The sequence below is a fragment of the Schistocerca piceifrons genome, chromosome 2, assembly GCF_021461385.2.
Source record: "Schistocerca piceifrons isolate TAMUIC-IGC-003096 chromosome 2, iqSchPice1.1, whole genome shotgun sequence".
Taxonomy (NCBI): domain Eukaryota; kingdom Metazoa; phylum Arthropoda; class Insecta; order Orthoptera; family Acrididae; genus Schistocerca; species Schistocerca piceifrons.
This window is the reverse complement of record NC_060139.1, coordinates 309,266,096-309,290,019: the sequence shown is the minus strand read 5'-3', so window position 1 is coordinate 309,290,019 and position 23,924 is coordinate 309,266,096.

Here is a 23,924-nt window from a genome sequence, read left to right as displayed (position 1 = left end):
CTCTCTAGCGATTTGTGCGTTGAGTATGAAGGATTTTGTTGCTGCAGTTGACGTAGGGATAGTGTGGTGCAGCGGTCAAATGTATAGACTGGCAATTCGTCCGCTTGGGTTCGAATACCACTGTTACCGGCCCATTTTTTCATTTTATTTTATTCCTTATTCCTCGTAATGTTGAATTACTAATTGTAAAATTAGAATATTCTCAAATAGTTCAATTTATGTAAGCTATATAAAATTAATATCTACAACTTAGTTACAAGTCTATAGTAGGTGGTAAATAAGCGAGTATATATAGAAATTTAGCATGAAATTGTAATAAAATAGTTGGATCTGTAGATGTGATGTTAGCGGTGCACTTTCTTACTTTACACGTTATTCGGCAACTGTGGTGTATGGGTTAGTGGGGAGTGAAAGATGAAGCACATAGTAACGCAGTAATTAAAAAGAACTTAGCGGAAACCATAAACATATATAAACAATATGCTTGATCTTAGTGCATTAGGTAAAGCCAATATCGCAACAATATTAAATCGCGCCCATCATGACGACATAGTGAAACAATCCTTTTATTTTTGTAATATTGTAGCACTTTGGAATAACTTGGCACGAACCGCCACTGGTGTGATATTTCAATAACTTCAACTTTTGATGTCCATAGAAGAAGAACGACTAGTTTCAGGTAATTCCCTCTTCTTGCAATCGATAATACTGCATTTTTGTGAAACTATGATGACAGGTTTTCAAGGTGTGAACACATTTAGCCATTCATGTATTATGATGGTTGGAAGAAGCATCGTACACGCATTTTTTACTTTTAAACTTGTGTTATTTCGTCAGGCCTTATGTTTGTGAGATTAGGACTGTGTTGAGCACCACACTAAACCCACTGTTCGAGCCCTATTTCCTCCGGGAACTTTTTCTTGGTGGAAATCATGAAACAAGGTCCGGAGAGCCTCGTGTGTTCTAATTTTAGTCAACTCCGGTGTCGGCTGTCGAACGAAACCCTATGTTTTAATGTGTGTGGTTATAGTTGTTTCGTTGCTGCTCTCGCGCAGACTACATTTGCTTTGGTAAGGTACATTAGCAGTTTACAAATTGCGAAACAGGTTTTCGTTTTGCACTGTATAATTTCAATTGACCACACGTTATTGGCTCTCAGATGCTCGGTAGTGTTATCATACGAAATCTACGTAGTATCAGCGTTGGAATATATTGATTGACGCCGGCCGTGGTGGCCGAGCGGTTCTAGGCGCTTCAGTCAGGAACCGCGCGACCGCTTCGGTCGCAGGTTCGAATCCTGCCTCGGGCATGGATGTGAGTGATGTCCTTAGGTTAGTTAGGTTTAAGTAGTTCTAAGTTCTACGGGACTTATGACCTAGATGTTAAGTCCCATAGTGCTCAGAGCCAGAGCCATTGATTGAATTGAATAAAGCGGTAAAGAGACTGTTGTATGGATGTACCAATCTCCGTATACCAATCGGCGGAACATTTTGAAGACCTGATCAATGTGTTGTTACAGACACTTGTCGGAAACTGTATGTTCGCAGAAATTCTGGACTTTCCATTACTTATACAGGTTGTTACAAAAAGGTACGGCCAAACTTCCGGGAAACATTCCTCACACACAAATAAAGAAAAGATGTTATGTGGACATGTGTCCGCGTACGCTTAATTTCCATGTTAGAGTTCATTTTAGTTGGTAGAGGCGGACCAATTCCATGGCCTCCACGCCCTCCTGACCTCAACCCTCTTGACTTTCATTTATGAGGGCATTTGAAAGCTCTTGTCTACGCATCCCCGGTACCAAATGTAGAGACTTTTCGTGCTCGTATTGTGGACGGCTGTGATAAAATACGCCATTCTCTAGGGCTGCATCAGCGCATCAGGGATTCCATGCGACGGAGGGTGGATGCATGTATCCTCGCTAACGGAGGACATTTTGAACATTTCCTGTAACAAAGTGTTTGAAGTCACGCTGGTACGTTCTGTTGCTGTTTGTTTCCATTCCATGATTAATGTGATTTGAAGAGAAGTAATAAAATGAGCTCTAACATATAAAGTAAGCGTTTCCGGACACATGTCTACATAACATATTTTCTTTCTTTGTGGGTGAGGAATGTTTCCTGAAAGTTTGGCCGTACCTTTTTGTAACACCCTGTATATTAGATGAAATCACCTTGTTCGAAGCCATTGCCTGTAAGTACAGATATGTCTTACGCAGTTGTGATAACCCTTACGGCTCCTCTGAAATTGTCTATAGCAGCTGAATCCCTCTGAACCTGGACGTTGTGAACTGCACGTGTTAGAGGTTTGAAACACAAACTTCAGAAACTGTAAAGGTGCACTATTAATCTGTGAAGATCGAAACTACGTAATGATATTTACTTTGATAGTTTGTTCCTTCCTATTTGGACGTTTCGTTTTAAAGAAGTCTTAGAGTCTAGAGCTTGAAACTCTGTGACTGGTTAATTTTTGCAGGCCGAAAAGTCATATTTTCACAAAGCAAAGAATTGAAATACCGCAACGCAATTTACACCTTATTTCTAAAGTATTTCATCAGATTGTTCTCTCACACTCTTCCTCTATTCCTGCTAGAATTCCCGAAGTGTCCATCTATCTGATAGTGTGAGAGGACGTATACTAAAAAAGTATTGGGAAGGTAACTAAATACTTTTTATTCAGGAAATAGATTGTCATCGCTTGTGGAACGGCAACTTAGTGTTTTTCGAGATACTATGTCTCGTTGGTGTTTCGTTTGTGTGTGTGTGGGGGGGAGGGGGGGGGGGGACGTAAAATGGAGTCTTCTCAGCGTCTTTAAAACGTTTGTGGATCTCGTTAATTGTTTGCTCAATTAGTTACGTGTTCCACAGACCATACTCAACGACAATCGTTATGAACCATAGACCATATTAACATTGACCGCGCATGTCCCTATCTGCCGTGTTACCGCTTGAAACCAACATCTAAGTCACGTGACTCGGTGCAGAAAGCAGTTCCAGTTATTACCTGCTGTGTGAAGTGGAGCTGACAGCTACATTGTTTCTTTTACAGCACTGATTTTGACAATTCAACGAACTGTTGTACTACTCTTACACATGTAGTAGCGCAGTTATCGTAGTTTCTCCGAAATTCCCGATAATAAAACAGTGGTTACCGTTTTTACATGTGGTGAAGTTAAAACGTATTGACAGCTCTTCTATAAGCGACAGAATGATTGTTATGCAGTGAATTCTTTTTAGTTTCATTGTGAAGTCTTGTAGTTCGCTGCTTCCACAGAAGTGGAAGACGAAATAACAATTTCGAACGCAGGATTAGTTTTTAACGATTCCACAAGAACGTGTATTATGAAATGCTTTAGTAAGCTCTTGTAAAAAATGAAATTCGGTTATGTGCATAATATCAGGTATTTACACAAAATAAACACATCTGACTACTGCTTAATCCAGAACAGATACCGACACGATATCATGATAGGAAGTGTAATATATTACAAAACGTAGATTATGCTGGTGTAGTGAGCTAGATATTAACTGTGTATCGCCTCAAAATCTTAGTCATTCACAAACTTTTACATCCAAGGACCAACATCCATACTTACTTTCAACTTATGATAATACCTCTGCAGGTATTTTAAAGCAATTGACTTACACACCTGAGATATTCGTCACTTTACTTTATCTGTAGAATACAAAACAACTATCTAATCTGAGCATATGTGAAGGTCTTTATTTCTGAATCTAGTAGAAACAACAAAATTTGATCTGTAACAAAAATGTGCACAAATTGTGCACTATAAATGCTTAATGACATGATCGGATTTGTGCCTCGAGTCACGTGACTTAGATATTGGTTTCAGTAAAATTACGTCTTTCGCAGTCCATGTTATCTATTGTCTGTGTTATAAACGTACACTCCTGGAAATGGAAAAAAGAACACATTGACACCGGTGTGTCAGACCCACCATACTTGCTCCGGACACTGCGAGAGGGCTGTACAAGCAATGATCACACGCACGGCACAGCGGACACACCAGGAACCGCGGTGTTGGCCGTCGAATGGCGCTAGCTGCGCAGCATTTGTGCACCGCCGCCGTCAGTGTCAGCCAGTTTGCCGTGGCATACGGAGCTCCATCGCAGTCTTTAACACTGGTAGCATGCCGCGACAGCGTGGACGTGAACCGTATGTGCAGTTGACGGACTTTGAGCGAGGGCGTATAGTGGGCATGCGGGAGGCCGGGTGGACGTACCGCCGAATTGCTCAACACGTGGGGCGTGAGGTCTCCACAGTACATCGATGTTGTCGCCAGTGGTCGGCGGAAGGTGCACGTGCCCGTCGACCTGGGACCGGACCGCAGCGACGCACGGATGCACGCCAAGACCGTAGGATCCTACGCAGTGCCGTAGGGGACCGCACCGCCACTTCCCAGCAAATTAGGGACACTGTTGCTCCTGGGGTATCGGCGAGGACCATTCGCAACCGTCTCCATGAAGCTGGGCTACGGTCCCGTACACCGTTAGGCCGTCTTCCGCTCACGCCCCAACATCGTGCAGCCGGCCTCCAGTGGTGTCGCGACAGGCGTGAATGGAGGGACGAATGGAGACGTGTCGTCTTCAGTGATGAGAGTCGCTTCTGCCTTGGTGCCAATGATGGTCGTATGCGTGTTTGGCGCCGTGCAGGTGAGCGCCACAATCAGGACTGCATACGACCGAGGCACACAGGGCCAACACCCGGCATCATGGTGTGGGGAGCGATCTCCTACACTGGCCGTACACCACTGGTGATCGTCGAGGGGACACTGAATAGTGCACGGTACATCCAAACCGTCATCGAACCCATCGTTCTACCATTCCTAGACCGGAAAGGGAACTTGCTGTTCCAACAGGACAGTGCACGTCCGCATGTATCCCGTGCCACCCAACGTGCTCTAGAAAGTGTAAGTCAACTACCCTGGCCAGCAAGATCTCCGGATCTGTCCCCCATTGAGCATGTTTGGGACTGGATGAAGCGTCGTCTCACGCGGTCTGCACGTCCAGCACGAACGCTGGTCCAACTGAGGCGCCAGGTGGAAATGGCATGGCAAGCCGTTCCACAGGACTACATCCAGCATCTCTACGATCGTCTCCATGGGAGAATAGCAGCCTGCATTGCTGCGAAAGGTGGATATACATTGTACTAGTGCCGACATTGTGCATGCTCTGTTGCCTGTGTCTGTGTGCCTGTGGTTCTGTCAGTGTGATCATGTGATGTATCTGACCCCAGGAATGTGTCAATAAAGTTTCCCCTTCCTGGGACAATGAATTCACGGTGTTGTTATTTCAATTTCCAGGAGTGTAGAACGTGTTGACAGAACGAACAAGAGTTGGGGAGAAACATCTTTAATTACATTTGAAAACAATTGAGCTGTCGTACATTTTATTTCTGTGGATAGATAGTCACAGTTTCATGACACCGTATTTCACTCCATTCTATGCAAAAGTTAGATTCATTAAAATGTAATGTGGATAATTTTTTCCTTCTATTGTTGTTCTTGTGAATATCTGTTACTCTCTCATGTGTATTGTTAACAAATTTCTTAAGTGAAAAAGTGTACTGTGAGGCGGTGATTAACGTTTCAAGCAGGTTAAAGAGCTGTGCGCAAGATGTACGTATGTGAATCCCATATGTAATGCTAATTTCTTTTCTGCAGTGAGCCCCTTTTGCCTAATTGAGTATTTCCGGAATGTTATCCCTTAAGACATCAGTTAATGAAAATGTGTAAAATATAGTAACCCATAAACTTGTGTATCCCATCGAGTTTGCAGAGACGGAGGTCCCTTGTACTAAGGAGAATTTGTTGTCTTCTCTTAAACTATAAACTTTTCAACATCGAAAAATTGTTACTTGATCTGATTGACCCCCTTATCCTTTTTACTGAGTGTCCTTACAGAATCGCCAACCTCCACCTATACATAGCTCCTTCCTGCCGCAAGTTCGTTGAAATATATGCGACGAGATAACTTCTCCATCCAGTCTAAGGTATTTGTATTGGGGCCACGTACTCATTGTGCTTACCCGAATAAATCATGTCGCATTTCGTGAGTCTTTTCCATTAACAAATGTGCCTGTGCGTAAGGGGCTTCTATCATTTCAAACTTCTGCAAGAGTTATTTGCCGCAGGGATATTTCAAAGTAATTCTACCATCTGTCACTAGTCTGTCTAGTGAGACGCAGGATACAGTTTATCTGCGCAGACCTGGGTTACAAATTCAAGCGACTGCACAAGCTTTGTATTCGAGTAACTTTGATGCCAGTCAAGTGTTCGTAGTGATATCGAGGTCCGTGCTCACGATATTGTGTAAAAGCCATGTATATAAAAACCTACGTTTTCAGCAAACTGAATAACAGCGAGCATCTCACATTTCAAACAGTAGTAACAAACAGTTAATTCCAGGGAGTAGAATTTAGCGATCTTCGTCTTAAATGCAAGCGAATAACAGGCAAAGTTCTAGAAACATTTGAAGCTCATGAAATAATTATACACGCCACGAGACAAGCATTGTACGGATACGAACAGCACTACTAAATTATTAAAAGAACCGTAGATAGACAGATGTTAATACAAATGGTCACTACTACCTGAAATACAGTGCTACTGCACCATATCAGCTGTAAGCCCTCGGCCTAAAATGACAACAGATCACAACATAAGTCTGGTGGCACAGAAATTGGGACGGAGGTACTGACGACATCGGAACAAAAATTGTAAATTTCGAAGTGAAAGCTGAAATGACGGAACTGTTTTCAGTTATTTTTTCATACAGGAACGTAGTGGATCACTTCCCCCCCCCCCCCCCCAAATCAAATTAGTGTAATACTATAAGAACGAATGAAATAGAACACGAATGGTACTGACAAACTTCTGACATGTCTAAGGCCCAGCAAGATTGCGATTTACTATGGTCATTAGGTATTTTAGGATCAGTTTGTGTAATCTAAACATTTGGCGTAGTCCAATCAAACTGTTGCTTGAGGACTTGCAACGAGGTGTAATTAATAACTGCTATTTGTAAAATAAAACCCATGAACCAAGTGCGTCAGTTGGATCAAGGTCGTTAATTAGTAGTCTACACAGATGAAATGGTAAGAAGATGGATGAATGTGTGTTCTATCAGACCCTACGACACCAGCATCAAACCATCGCTATTGAGTTAAGGATCACATGTTGGCCCTGCGGCCTGTAGGATGAATTTTCACCGCAATGCCGTAATATACGCCCTACTGGTAGCAGCAAGAAAGCAGCCCATGTAATATAACTTCAATAAATAAATTTGAAAAAAAAGGTAGGGAAAAGCTGGATAAATTGGCCACCGTAAGGAAAATGTTGTTTCTCTCTGACACAGTATCACAGATAAGCATATGGAATATATCTGTGTAATCTGTTTATAAACAGGTGTATCATTACTTAAATCATCCTTTTGTAGTAGAAAAGTTTGCTTAAGTGGAAGTCTGCAAAATGGCCACTTTGCCCCCTAGGTAGAGAAAGTGGCAAGAGACATAAAAGGAAAAATAAGACTCGAAGTGAAGTCTGGTTTTCTAAGGTTTATATTTAAATGTCTCTTCCTAAACTTTGTCGCCCAATCCGCACCTACCGTCTTTTTCTCTTTGTTGAATGGCTGTGGTAGATTATTCCTCGTAGCAAGCTGAAATGCCAAAAGGCGTAAATCAGTTATTGATTTGTCATAATATCTTCGTTTTACGTCAAATAAGTTGTTAAGAAGTTCTTCCGCTTAGTCATGGCTGAACGCACATCACGTATTTTAAGAACTCCTCCTGGTGTGTTTCTTGGGACGCTGAATAATTTGGCTGCTATAGCAAACGACATCTTTTCTTACAGTGACCAGTGCCTGTTGCATAGCTTGGAAACCCCATGATGTGGTGACTTTCTTAAATAATTTGAACGCATCTTAACTCGCAAACCTTTAATAACAAAACATAGCTTTTTATCAAGTTGTTAATTCACTAATTCCTTAATGGACTTAATTTATGAAGTACTGTTATCAATCACATTGTTTTGAAACAAGGTAAATACATTGCAAAATATGACATTTCGGGCAAAGTGGCCACTTAGTTACTGTGCCTTGCCAGGCTACGGGCCGCTATGCCACACTGAACGCTATTACGTTGAATGTTGTCTGAAAACTGAATACGTGACGAAGACAGATAATAAAAACGAGGTTTCGAAGGCAAACAGATACAGTTTTACCACAATTGTGGCAAGTAACTGTCTCTCTCTCTGTGTGTGTGTGTGTGTGTGTGTGTGTGTGTGTGTGTGTGTGTGTGAGAGAGAGAGAGAGAGAGAAAATATGAATTTCTCACTTGCTACAAATTAGACGCGACGAAAATGAAAAATATTTCACTGCAAAGAAGCGCGCAGTTGTCGCCACCATACTTGCCCCCAAAACCAAAGAAGTCTCGTTGAATAGCTTTAATTTCCGCCACTAGGCTGCAGCAGTCTGTTAGAGGTAAAGCGAAGTGGCCACTTTATCCTCCGTAGCCACACCAATAATCGTCCTTACCCTATGGTTGGACATAAATTGAATGCGTTTGTGGACTGTAATGATTATAAAGCCGTTTTTGAGGCTTAACGAAATTTTCTTTTGTAAATAATATTAAACATCTTAAAATTGGGCGAACGTTTTGTGCAGTGCTCGGCCAAAAAATTTATTCCTGTGGAAAAGCGCAGTTGATTTCATTTTTCTGACTTCTTTTATTTATTGTTACTCTGACAGTGGTCTTTTTTATGATTTCTAAAGTATCTAATCCCACTGACACGAACGTGGCCTGCGTGTCAAACAAATATGTCAGAAGGTACGGAACGTAGGGTAGCTAATTTGAGAACTTAATTAGAGATATAAATTCCAAGTTGCAGAGGGAAGTGGAAAGTTTAATGAAATGAAGAGTCGGTCCCTCCATGCATTCAGCTGGGCGATAGCATTGCAGTCGTGCACTAAGTAATAACTTGCCTCTTTCTTCAAGAGTTAAGACTAAAATCTGCGTAGGATTCGCAATTTTACTTCGTCTGCGTATTTACAGCTGAATGCAGCTCCCCAGGAGAGACTCAGTGGCAAGTTGAAGATTACCTCCACTGCTCGCGGCGTTTCCGAGTAACTCTGAGAACTTTCCTCCAGTTCGAGGTACCATTCACTTCCTATATGAAGCACAGTTTTAATTATCAATTAATCATCGAGGTACTGCTCGGATATTACTCTGTTAATATTAGACATCAAAGGGATAATATCTTACGAAGGAACATCATAATTTAACCCAAGTAGATTATCGGCTTTAGATCAAATTGCATCCCACCAAAGCTCTCGGTTGCATCTGGCCTTAAACACTTGTAGAGGACCGATCAATAGTACTAATGCCGCGCGGGATTAGCCGAGCGGTCTAGGGCGCTGCAGTCATGGACTGTACGGCTGGTCCCGTCGGAGGTTCGAATCCTCCCTCGGGCATGTGTGTGTGTGTGTGTGTGTGTGTGTGTGTGTGTGTGTGTGTGTGTGTGTGTGTGTGTGTGTGTGTGTGTGTGTGTCCTTAGGAAAATTTAGGTTAAGTAGTATGTAAGCTTAGGGACTGATGAACTTAGCAGTTAAGTCCCATAAGATTTCACACACATTTGAACATTGTTTTGAATAGTACTAATAAATCACGAGGTGGGAATTAAGTTTCCCGCAGGCAGAGCTAGAATCGTCCTTCCTAACCCACAATGCTTTCTGTACTTGCACGTGTTTGCACCTCTCTTTGTTTTAATGTTGTGTCTTAAACATTTTAGTATCTTTAGCACATTGATGATTACACGGAAATGCTTGTATTTGTGTTATTTTCGGAAGATGGAAGTAGCAATCTTCTCTAGAGTAGCACCTGTCTGACCTCCAGAATTTACCTTTAAGGCCTATTCGTTCCACATACTGACTACCATTGGACTTCAAATCAGCCCATTAATTTTCAGTCCAGGGCGCAGGAATTGCAGGTCTTTACATCTCTTCCCTTTACCTGCCGGAGTCTTGTGGTAGAAGTTTCTTCAGCCAACAGAACTGTAACGAGCTATCACCGATTCGGGTGCTACTGAACTGACACATTTTGTAGATACATAACTTTACTTGCGAGACATGTACGCCGTTGATGTACTCGTTACACTAGAAGAAAATAGTGTTCCAAGTCAAGGAACACAAAATATACTTTTAACAGTAAAGGCTTCAGTTAGCTTCCCGTTGTTCCACAAATTTGCTAACAAATGTAATTCGCCGTACCTCTCAACTGGTTCAGCTCTTCGCTCTGTAGACGTACGATGTGATTTCTTCGTCGTAAATCTAATACGAAGGATTTCACGGAAATTGGTTTAATGGTTTGGTTTTTGTAGGCGTATAATGAGCTTGGCAGCGACACCGCCCATTAGGTACAAAATACGCGTGTCTTCATTGTGACGTTCCCCTAGACATCACAGAATATTTTGGCGTATAGAAAGACGGGACACTCGATCAAGTCAACAGTATCACATTTCTACAATCGTCACTAACAAATTCTTTGGCTCTCTCCCCATGCGGCCGTCCACATTTAGGGTCGGTTCACTGTAGGCCAGTTATTTAATTCAGTAGAAAGTGATACAGTAACTAAAAATTTTCGGACAGTATTGTTTAAGAGAGCAGGTTAGTTATGTGACTTCATGGGCTCAACGAGTACCGTGGACAGTAGCTGTTGGGAGTAGCATCCTTCACCCTAAAGGTACCCATCTCAGCTCACCAATGGGACACCTCTAAAAGAAGCCCGGCGCCGTCTGTTTAGTAGAATTGATGAGTATCTCATTTCGCGTTCTGTAATAAATTTATAAGGCTAGGTCACTGTCTTTGAGAGATAAAGCTACTATTATTTGCGGTAGTCGCAGCTACCAAATGATTCAGGCAATAAGGACCAGTTTCGACGGTCAGAGGCTGTCTTCAGCTCTGTGTTGTTTGGTTGCAGTATCGCTTTCGTCGCCTTGGACGGCTGCCTCAACTTAAATATTTCGGCATAAAAATACCAGCAGAGCCATCCATTGCGACGAAGATGGCTTGATGCGCTGGAACCAAAGATCTCTTGTGTCTATCGAGACCGGCGCGGTCAGCTAAGACAAGAGTTTTAATAGCTGTTCCGTGATTTCAAATAAAAATATGATTTTGGCGTGTAGAAAGACCTGACACCCGATGGCTCTACATTCACCAGGATCAGTGTTGCTTTGGGTAACAACGTCGATTAAAAACTGTTTTCAGACTAGGAGCAGGAGCAGAACATAAATATTTGCCTTTCACGGACTGTGCTCTTCCAACGGAGACATCCGATTATGTCTCGGGACATGCTTTACATTGATTTTATCCACAAGGGGTAGTTCGCGGTTGTTAGTCAATACTGAAATGACGTTTCAGTCGCCTATTTACAGTGTAAAAAACACTAAAATTTACGCACTTCGAAGTTCATACCTTCGTCAGCAGAATTGTTGTACAAGAATCTGTAGAAGCTATCAAGATTAAGTATAAATAAGAATAGTGAAGTTACACGGTCACTTCCCATACAACCTTGAGTAAATTTTAATGGTTTTTTTCACTATAAGTGGGTGGTTGAGCAAAAATTTTCGTATTGGCTTGTTTTACACTTTGGAGCATTGGATAGGTTTCAGGTACTTTCTCTAATGAAATTAAAGGGAATAGCAGTGGCTGATAGAAACTAGGTTGCATGGTCAGATGGCTCAGTTGATAAAGGGAACCTTAATGGTTAGCGCACTCTGACGACGGGGTTTTTAGGAACGGAGTAGAAGAGCAGATACGGAAAAAAATGCGTTCTTTCCCAAGGATCCATCCAACTGTTCACATTAATTAATTTATAAAACTACGCAGATTTCAGCCTCGCTCTTCCAGAACGCTAGTCTGCACCACCTTGTTCGGCACCTTGCCAGGGCGTTACCCACTAAAAGCAAATATAAACGCTTGAATCCAAAACAGGCTACTCATTAATGTACTTAAAGAGAATACAGCCGCCGGCCGAGGTGGCCGAGCGGTTCTAGGCGCTACAGTCTGGAACCGCGCGACCGCTACGGTCGCAGGTTCGAATCCTGCCTCGGGCATGGGTGTATGTGATGTCCTTGGGTTAGTTAGGTTTAAATAGTTCTAAGTTCTAGGGGACTGATGACCTCAGAAGTTAAGTCCCATAGTGCTCAGAGCCATTTGAATCATTTTTGAAGAATACAGCCAGTGTCATAAAGCTGTGTCGAATATATAGAATGAAGATTGTAACGGTGGAAACAGCTCATCTTCATGATATGAAGAGTGTATAACTGACTTTCACGCCGAAAACCAAGTTCAATTAACGTTGTAAAGAACTACCAGGTTAAAAAGAAACCGTAAATGTTTTTGGTTATCGTATTTTAATTTGAACTATTTCTGTATCTTGCACAAACTAAGCTAGTTGTGCTTACGAGAAGCTTTATAGCAACAGCCTTTAGAAGTAGTATTTCAGCAAGTCAGAAAATTACAGCTTTGAGATAACGACCTATTTGTAACTTTTCATTGCCTGTTTTGGCAGTTTCTTGAATTTACTAAGAGAGGCGATAATTACCTGCGGAGTAAGTACGCATTAAAAAATGACTAGCAAAAATGATGGAATATTAGGTAACTTTGCGGAGGGAACTGCCTCGCGTACACAGCTGCTTATTACAGTGGCGAATTTCTTGGCTTATTTCTGTAATGGAATCGGTTCTTTGCGAATTATTACCCTTGAGGAAACAAGACTGGAGATGAGAAAAGTTTGCCTTTTGAGAGTCTTGCAACCGCTATGCGCCCTAATATAAGATAGAGAGTAGTTACGTCTTGTTCATTCCAGACGGTAATGTTGTGCAACGTCGCGGCAAAAAGTAAGATCCTAAGGGAGTAACCTTAATCTCTTCTTAAACGAAAAGAAATGTGACAAAGAGTTGCAAATGTGATGGCAAAGAGTTGCGATATGTAAATTACAGTGGGTTTATCTAATCATATTCATATATACAATTCAATACAATAAATCTGTGCCTGCAGCAACGTCACTCACTTATTCATGTAGGTATTCCAGTAGAAGACGTTAACCCAAACAGACTTTTTGTAAATAAGTTACTGTAGTTGCATCTTAGCAGCTAAACAAAGTCTGAAGCAAAAGGCAGGTTTGTTGATTTAAGATTACTTATTAGGTGTCCTGTTGGAGAGAGACTATATGTATTTTTTCGCTTGCTTCAAAACAGGTAGTAGCATAACTGAAACACACTGAAGAGCCAAAGAAACTGGTACACAAACCTCATATCGTGTAGGGCCCCCGCGAGCACGCAGAAGTGCCGCAACACGGCGTGGCATGGACTCGACTAATGTCTGAAGTAGTGCTGGAGGGAATTGACACCATTAATCCTGCAGGGCTGTCCATAAATCCCTAAGAGTACGAGGGAGCACGTTGCAAGGCATCCCAGATATGCTCAATAATATGTCTGGAGAGATTGGTGGCCAGCGGAAGTGTTGGAACTCAGAATAGTGTTCCTGGAGCCACTCTGTAGCAATTCTGGACGTGTGGGATGTCTCATGGACCTGCTGGAATTCCCTAAGTCTATCGGAATGCACAATGGACATGAATGGATGCAGGTGATGAGATAGGATGTCACGTACGTGTGACCTGTCAAGAGTCGTATCTAAGATGTATCAGGGGTCACATATCACTCCAAACGCACACGCCCCACACCATTAGAGCCTCCACCAGCTTGAAAAATCCCCTGCTGACATGCAGGGTCCATGGATTCATGAGGTTGTCTCCATACCCGTTCACGTCTATCCGCACGATACAATTTGAAAAGGAGCTTGTCAACCAGGCAACATGCTTCGTCATCAATAGTCTAGCGTCGGTGTTGACGGTCCCACGTGAGGCGTAAAGCTTTGTGTCGTGCAGTCATCAACGGTACACTAGTGGTCCTTCGGCTCCGAAATCCCGTATCGATTATGTTTCTCTGAATGGTTCGCACGCTGACACTTCTGTCCAAGTATTGAAGGCTGCAGCAATTTGCGGAAGGCTTGCACTTCCGTCACGTTGAACGATTCTCATCCGTCATCGTTGGTCCTGTTCTTGCAGGATTTTTTCCGGCCGCAGCGTTGTCGGAGATTTGATGTTTCCCCGGATTCCTGGTATTCACGGTACACTCGTGAAATGGTCGTACGGGAAAATCCCCACTTCATAGCTACCTCGGACATGCTGTGTCCCATCGCTCGTGCCCCGACTATAACACCACGTTCTAACGCACTTAAATCTTCATAACCTGCCCTTGTAGCAGCAGTAACCGACCAAACGACTGCGCGTAACACTTGTCTTATGTAGGCGTTGCCGACCGTTGCGCCTTATTCTGCCTGGTTACATATCTCTGTATTTGAATACGCATGCTTATACGAGTTTCTTTGGCACTTCAGTGTATATCGTGATAGTGTCTAATTACAACGCTAGACAACAAAATTTTAACTTTTTGTGTTCAGCAATGGTTAAAATAGTTCTTTTATATGGATTTGAGTGTGCTGTAGCTGAAAATGACAAAAATCTATATTAGCTGAGGTTTGGACGTTATTGAAAACTGATTTGGTCACATATTATAATGTTCCATGGTCTAACAAGCGTAGCACTGCCAAACATACATTTACTTACCAAATGTTTGACAGTTGTTTTGGGGTTAGTTCGATACAGTGATCATAAATGTGAGTCACTTTTTCTAGATTGGCTTTAGTTTTTTAGGTACAGGGTGTTGAAGTTTATATTTTTACTGAAATACTAGTACATAAATTTGTCATATTCTATCCAAAGCTTTCAATAACGCTTAGAATATCTGAATGAATTTATGCAATTTAAATGGTGCTGAATCCACACATCACATCATTTTTTCAGGTAGGCTCTAGTTCTTTAGATATTTGGAAGGGTGCGTCACTGTATTATGAGCAGGGCAGAATCGTAAAGGCAAACATATTCACAAATCATGTGGAAAAATAAAGTATTCCAGACTAAGTACATAAAAAGCTGCCGTCAATTTAGTTCAGTGAAAGATACACTATTAACAACCACGTTGTTCATAACACGTGTTCTCTCTTTTCCGCTTACGGGGAAGATACGTGTCTTTCTGCAAAGTTCAGCAGAATTGTCAACATTGAAGCTTTGAATATTTCGTGGTATCGCTGTTCCATTACAGTGAGTTGAGTTGTTGGTGAAACCTCCCATAATGTTCATCACTAAATGCTCCATAGTCTCCATGGAAAAAGTAGATATATGAGTGAATTAAGTGAATTTTGAGTGATTTGTTGTGTTTTTCTCGTAGGCGCATATAAGGTTATTCACAAGTTCAATGTAATTTTGCGTCTGTTTGCTTTCTTCATCCAAAAACTGGGCCTCCACATATGTAACAAAAATAGTTGTGGTTATTAACTCATCTGCGGGGCATAACAGCAGTTATGATTCCACATAACAATTCAGCAAGTCACGTAAAAGTAACAGTACACAATGCAACGCTCCGGAAGGCTAGCAACCTCAGACTGTGTCAGCTAGAAACAAAAGATTGACCTAATAATCACGCGGAGCACATCGATCGATACATGAGAGGTTGTGGTCCAGGACGTGACTTCACATTTGAGTGTGCGGATCTTACAACTGCGTGAAACACAGAATTCACATGTGATTTCATTGACTTTCTTAATATAACAAGAAAACGAGTACTATAAAAGAGAAATAAGGACGTAAAAAATTTTATATAGCATGAAAACGGAGCTAAAAATTATTTTCAAATTCAGTACCAAAACCGATACCGGTATAGATTGGGGAGTTTTCTTTAAGTAAAACTTTCATTGTGGAACACTGTTATCAGGCCAATGGTGGTGCTAGAAAGTGAAATAAATAATTTATCGTTACAAAATTTCCACTGAACGAACTGGCAAAGTATCCATACTGTAATCGCGTTTAGGATAAGCAGGTTTCAAATCCCGGACCGCCCGTTCTTAAATAATTTTTTTCTGTGGTGGCTCAAAATTATTTGTGATTAATACCGAAATACAGCGGAGAACTCTGTCGATTTATTTTTCCTGTCTCTCATGATCACAGCGCTGCTAAAGATTTTACCCAGATCTCTGCGCATGCGTTCTCTTTATACTATGTGAAAGCAAAATTTTAGTGTGTCTCTCTGCGCATTAAAAATACTTGATGCATAAAACTTCGTTGTTCCCTTTTGCGTATACGCTTATAACCGTATAATTTCGCAGCTGGCCATTAAATCATATTTAAAACAAAACCAACTTGCAAAAGTTGCAAGTACGCTATTGTTTTCTTAAGTGTTCGGATATAATTTTTTTTTTCAGCTAACACTTTACCAGAATTCCTCTCGCTTTCGGGGCTTGTGATTAAAAGCAGTGTAATGGTGTCCTTGCCAACTGCCTTAGCTAACAGCTAATTCAGGGCACTTTTGTTTTTACTTTTTGTGGAACTACAATTAATTGCCGTAAGTTATTAAATATTTTTGCAAGGATTGCCACATGTTCCACGATTCATTTGTTAGATATTATTACGTGGCAATCATATACAGATACCGTTGAGTCTCCTTGCGGATGGTGGTTTCATGTCGCAGCAGCTCCATGTATGATGTGAATGGTCAGTAACAAGTTCGAAGTTTCGTAAAATTATATAATTTTTGTTCTCAGTATTTCAAATCTTTTTACTTCCTATTTCCGTACATAATTCTTGTCTCTTAAATTAAAATGAAAAAACTACAGGAATTGGCAATGCAAGTTGTTGATAGAAACTTAATTCCAAAGAGTTAATCTGTTGTTGTTGTTGTTGTTGTTGTTGTTGTTGTGGTCGTGGTCTTCAGTACAGACTAGTTTGATGCAGCTCTCCATGCTTCTCTATCGTGTGCGTGCCTCTTCATCTGCGGGTAACTGCAGCAAACTGCATCCTTCAGAACCTGCTTAGTGTATTCGTTTCTTGGGCTCCCTCTACGATTTTTATCCTCAGATACTAAATTGATGATGCCTTGATGCCTCAGAATGTGTCCTACCAACCCGATCCCTTCTTCTAGTCAAGTTGTCACAAATTTCTCTTCTTCCCATTTCTATTTAGTACCGCCTCATTTGTCACATGATCCACAAGTCTGATCGTCAGCCTTCTTCTGTAGCATCGCATTTCAAGACCTTCTGTTCTCTTCTTGTCTAAACTGTTTATCGTCAAAGTTTCACACCCGCACATGGCTACACTCCATACAAATATTTTCAGAAAAGACTTCCTGACAAATCTATACTCGATGCTAACAAATTTCTCTTTCTCAGAAACGCTTTCCTTGCCATCGCCGGTCTGCATTTACCATCATCAGTTATTTTGCTTCCTAAACAGCAAAACTCATCTACTGCTTTAAGTGTCTTGTACCCTAATCCAGTTTCTTCAGCATCACCTGATTTTATTCGAGTAGTCCATTATCCTCGTTTTGCTTTTGTTGAAGTTCGTCTTACATCCTCCTTGCAAGTTACTGTCCATTCAGTTCAGCTGTTCTTCAAAGTCCTTTGCTGTGTCTGATACAATTACAATGTCTTTAGCAAACATCAAGGTTTTTTTTTTTTCTTCTCCCTGGATTTTAATTCCTACTCTAAACTTTCCTTATGTTTCCATTACTGCTTGCTCAGTATACAGATTGAATAACATCGGGGATAGGCTGCAACCCTCTCTCACTCCCTTCTCAACCACTGCTTCCCATTCGTGCCCCTCGACTCTTGTAACTGCCATCTCGTTTCTGTACAAATAGTAAATAGCCTTTTACTTTCTGTGTTTGATTCCTGCCACCTTTCGAAACCGAAAGAGAGTATTCCAGTCAACACTGTAAAAAGTTTCCTCCAAGTCGGCTATAAAAAGAGTTTGCTTTTCCATAACCTATCTTCTAAGACAAATCGTAGGGTTATAATTGCCTCGCGTGTTCCTACATTTCTACGGAATTCAAATTGATCTTCTCCGAAGACGTCTTCTACCAGTTTTTTCATTCGTCTGTAAAGAATTCGTGTTAGTACGAGTGTTAAATCAAAAGTAATGCCTCTACCTTAGTTAATTAGGTTTGGATGGGAATATTTTAATAAATCAAACGCAGAAATAATCCTTAGAATGTGATCTTTAATTACCAATATTCACTTTTCCACATAATCACCAGCCAATTGGATACATTTCTGCAAACGATGAACAAGTTTTCTGAAGTCGTCACGGAAGAAGTCGACACTTTCCGCAACGACTGTCTCACAATTCTCTCAACGTCTTCATCATAAGCATAACGATGTCCAAGTTCGTCTTTCATTATTGGGAACAGATGGAAGTCAGACTGTGCTAAATCTGGACTGTATAGAGGATGCCGTACGGTGGTGAGATTCAGTCTCTGAAGTTTAGCTGTGGTGGCACGTGAAGTGTTCGGTGTGGCATTGTCATGCAGCAGGAAAACATTTCCCTTTTCCTGTCGGACCCTTGTCAGCCATCTTTTCAGAGTTCGTAGCGTTATGTACTCGTAACGCTCTAAATTTTTGTTCCACGATCAAGGAAATCAACATCGATAACACCATCTGCGTCACAGAACACTGTGGCCATGATTATTCGAGCTACGGGCTGCGTCTTGAATTTCTTTTCCTGGGCCGAGTCTTTGTGTCGATATTACATAGACTGCCGGTTCGTCTCCGGGTCGTAATGGTGTACCCACGTTTCGTATCCTGTCACAATTGAATGGAGAAAGGGGTCACCTTCATCCTCGTAACGCGAGAGTCTGTGCGCTTTCATTTCATTAGTCAGGAATTCGGTGTACCCATCGTGCACAGATCTTCCGATAGCCAAGCAAATCAATAATGTAACCCACACGTTCTTGTGAAATGCCGATTGTGCTTGCAATTTCTCTGAGTGATACGATGATCGTCCTGAATCAATCTGTCAACATTTTGATTGTGAATCTCGGTGGTTGCTGTCACAGGACGTCCAACTCTTTGCCTGTCACGCAGGTCAGATTTTCCCACCTCATCATCTTTAAACATACTCGCCCAACGATTCACAGTACTCACATCATCACAATCACCATAAACTGCTTTCATTCTCTGTTGAATCTCCTTTTGCGTGACACCTTCTGTCAAGAATTCAATGACTGCACGTTGTTTAAATCACATTGACCGACCGTCTGCGCAGGGTTCCATATATTACACCTTACAGCTTACACTGTAACAACACAACCGTTCAATGCTAACGCTTCCCGCCAACTGGAGCTGCAGAGAAGAGGCTACGGAACAAGCCAGTACCTGCCGCATACCAGTGCTGGCAACTGTTGAATTTACGAAGGTGGAGGCATTAGATTTCAGTCAACACTCGTATTTTGCAGCCGTGACTTATTAAACAGAAAGTTCGCCAATTTTCACACCGATCAACACCTGCTTATTTTTGGATTGGAATCACTATATTCTTCTTAAAGTCCGAAGGTATTTCGCCTGTCTCGTACATCTTGCTCACCAGACGGAAGAAGTTTGTCATGGCTGGCTCTCCTAAAGCTATCTGTAGTTCTATCAGAATATTGTCTACTCCCGGTGCCTTGTTTCGACTTAGGTCTTTCAGTGCTCTGTCGAATTCTTCACTCAGCATCAAATCTCCCATCTCATCTTCTAGGTCATCTTCCATTTCCATAATATTGCCCCAAGTACATCGCCCTTGTATCGACTCTGTATATACTCTGTCCATCTTTCTGCTTTCCTGTCTTTGCTTGGAACTGGTTTTCCATCTGAGCTCTTATTATTCATAGAGGTGGTTCTTTTCTTCAAAGGTCTCTTTAATTTTCCTGTAGGCTGCATCTGCCTTTGCCCTAGTGATATATGCTTCTACATCCTTATATTTATCCTCTTGCCATTCAAGATTAGCCATTTTGCCCTTCCTGTCGATCTCATTTACCTACTTGGTCCTCCGCTGTCTTCACTATTCCGTCTCTTAAAGCTTACCCTTTCTTCTTGTACTGTAGTCCTTTCCCCTATTTTTGTCAGTTGTTCCCTAATACTCTCTCTCAAACTCTAAAACTTCTGTGTCTTTAAGTACGACAGAAACCAAAATGCCTTTAATTTTGAAGCAAAGACGGAACATACCTCTTAGAATATTTTTTTGACAGCCTCTTCTTATCCACACTTTTTAAATGGCCTTTAAAAGTAATCTTCCGCTTTCTCATTGTACTTCCCATGTTACCGGGTTTTTTAATGCTTTGGACCCTAAATTTTTCGAATTATTTTTCCTTGCTTCTTGTTCAAATTAAGTTTAGCTGTACTAGTGACAAATCATTCGGGTGCATACAGAGACACGGTTTAAATCACCATATTGTAATGCTTCACATTTTTATTTTTATTTATTTTTGACGTTCCGTGGACAACGTGATCCCTAGTTACCATGTCACGGAACGAATCGGTACATAGTTTACAGAATGTGGAACAGAAAATGTGAAAAACAAAATAAAGAATTGATGAAACACGAAAAAAGATTTTTTTTTGGGGGGGGGGGGGGGGAGAAGAGTATGCGAATAAACAGCGCATAGTAGAGAAAAGTTTTAAACTAGTACGTGAAAATACTGCACAGGACTGGAGCGCGCACTTTTAACTTTGATTTTACTACTTCAAGCTTAACGCTCAATTTTTTTTCAGTTCTGCCGGAAACCTACTGAAAATGAATCCTGCTGAATAGTGCACAACTTATTTCAAAATGCAACTCGTTTTTGTGTCTAACGTACCATGAATGAAAGTTGCAGTTTCTTCTGAACGAATCAATATTGTCCCCAACTCCCGTGATGGGACTCTGTCCTACCACTCCAAAACTTTGAGACTGGATTAACGAAAATACAGAAACATTAAGATGGTGGTTTTAACGCTTCAGGCCTTCCATGTAGTCTCCCCCCATTTGAGTACAACGCACAGCACGTTCTTACAACCACGTGAAACTATCAGAAAAAATCCTTCTCTTGTATGTTATTCAACTCGCGCGTCATACTGTCGCTAATATCGATTATGTCGTCAAAGCGTTGAACTTTCGTGAGAATTTCTGCTCTTTGTCGTACGAGGTTCATTCAAGTTCTAAGGCCTCCGATTTTTTTTCTAATTAACTACTCACCCGAAATCGATGAAACTGGCGTTACTTCTCGACGTAATCACCCTGCAGACGTACACATTTTTCACAACGCTGACGCCATTGATTCCATGGCAGCGGCGAAGGCTTCTTTAGGAATCTGTTTTGACCACTGGAAAATCGCTGAGGCAATAGCAGCACGGCTGGTGAATGTGCGACCACGGAGAGTGTCTTTCATTGTTGGAAAAAGCCAAAAGTCACTAGGAGCCAGGTCAGGTGAGTAGGGAGCATGAGGAATCACTTCAAAATCACGAAGAAACTGTTGCGTAACGTTAGCTCGATGTGCGGGTGCGTTGTCTTGGTGAAACAGCACACACGCAGCCCTTCCCGGACGTTTTTGTTACAGTGCAGGAAGGAATTTGCTCTTCAAAACATTTTCGTAGGATGCACCTGTTACCGTAGTGCCCTTTGGAACGCAATGGGTAAGGATTACACCCTCGCTGTCCCAGAACATGGACACCATCATTTTTTCAGCACTGGCGGTTACCCGAAATTTGTTTGGTGGCGGTGAATCTGTGTGCTTCCATTGAGCTGACTGGCGCTTTGTTTCTGGATTGAAAAATGGCATCCATGTCTCATCCATTGTCAGAACCGACGGAAAGAAAGTCCCACTCATGCTGTCGTTGCGCGTCAACATTGCTTGGCAACATGCCACACGGGCAGCCATGTGGTCGTCCGTCAGCATTCGTGGCACCCACCTGGATGACACTTTTCGCATTTTCAGGTCGTCATGCAGGATTGTGTGCACAGAACCCACAGAAATGCCAACTCTGGAGGCGATCTGTTAAACAGTCATTCGGCGATCCTCCAAAACAATTCTCTCCACTTTCTCGATCATGTCGTCAGACCGTCTTGTGCGAGCCCGTGGTTGTTTCGGTTTGTTGTCACAAAATGTTCTGCCTTCATTAAACTGTCGCACCCACGAACGCACTTTCGACTCATCCATAACTCCATCACCACATGTCTCCTTCAACTGTCGACGAATTTCAATTGGTTTCACACCACGCAAATTCAGAAAACGAATGATTGCACGCTGTTCAAGTAAGGAAAAGTTGCCATTTTAAGTATTTAAAACAGTTCTCATTCTCGCCGCTGGCGGTAAAATTCCATCTGCCGTACGGTACTGCCATCTCTGGGACGTATTGACAATGAACGCGGCCTCATTCTAAAACAATGCGCATGTTTCTCTCTCTTTCCAGTCCGGAGAAAAAAAATCGGAGGCCTTAGAACTTGAATGCACCTCGTATTGTAGTAGGTTTGTATTGATAACACTGAGTCTCGCCAGTCGTGATGATTTTTTTTTTCCGTAAAGGAATTGGCCGCGTTTTGAATTCGTCTAATCGCGGCAAGGGTCCGAGCGACGTTGTTTTTGTTCGCGAGTCGACGTGTACAGGATAAACTATGCAGACACTTCATCTTCAAAACATTCTGGAGAATGCCTCGAACACTTTAGTGATGTTGCTCCATTGATTTCTCTGACAAGTCTGACACACTATGGTCGTAGGTACACTGTTAAAATTTTGAGACACTTGCAGAAAGGCCTATCCTGTAAGCTTATAACAGTCTGTGAGCCGGTATAGGTAACCCGGCATGGCATGTAAGCAACAATAAGTGTCACGTTGAGCTGGGAACTCGAGACCCAATGATGTCAGCGGGTGGTATCGCAACGCATTCGATACCGTCGAGCGTATCGAAGCACCATAGGACGGACCTGCTGACCAACACTGAGGCCACTGCCATCAAGCTCTGCTCTTCAAGTTACAAGTGACACAACAACGCTGACAGGGTTGGAGCTACCTGATCTGTAGTTGTGCGCATGAATCGCTGAAGAGCAGTTGTCCTTTACTATATGATATTCCCGAAGGAACGTAACTACGCACTAGAGGAAAGAGCCCCTTCGCATGACACAAATACACTGATGGAAAAAAATCTTAGTCCCAAAAAATAGTTAAAGTAATGAAATTTTGGGACTACATTTGACCAGGTAACATGTTTAAGTGATTAACATGGCAAGGTCACAGATTAACGTAAGTGCAAGATTTGTAAATGGGAAATGATGGTACATTAATTACCGGTGTAGCTGTCAGACTGTTTAATGCAAGCAGACGTGCGTGCATTGTTTGTAGTATGGAATTCCGTGTCTCTTGCCCTTGGTCGGTCAGTAAAGTAAGGTTAATGCTGGTTGCGTGTCACGTTGGAGTTGTCGTCCTATGGTGTCCCATACGTGCTCATTGGAGACAGATTTCGTGACCGAGAACGCCAAGGCAACATGTCAACGCTCTGTAAAGCACGTTGGGCTACAACAGCGGTGTGTGGGTGAGAGTTGCCCTTTTGAAAAACACCCTCTAGAATTCTGTTCATGAACGGAAGCACAGCAGGGCAAATCGACAGTCTGACGTAGCAATTAAGAAAACTTTGTGGATTTACTCGGTTCCCATACTAAACTTGAAATCAGGAAAAAGGTGCAAAATGTCAAAGGTTTCAAGAAGAAAACGCAAAGGAAGAGAGGAGGGACACGGGCAGAAGAAAGAATAGAACAGACAACAGGAATAAAGAAGTATGGGGAAGGCACGAAAAAATAAAGGAATATAATGTTATGCATCATCTGTTTAGCGTATCCCTGCGTCTCCCAAATTCTAATAATCGTGATTAACAGTCAGTGACAGAGTTTGGTTAACTTTTACTTATAATATTACATTGTTTTTAAGACATGCCATGTGAATTATTAT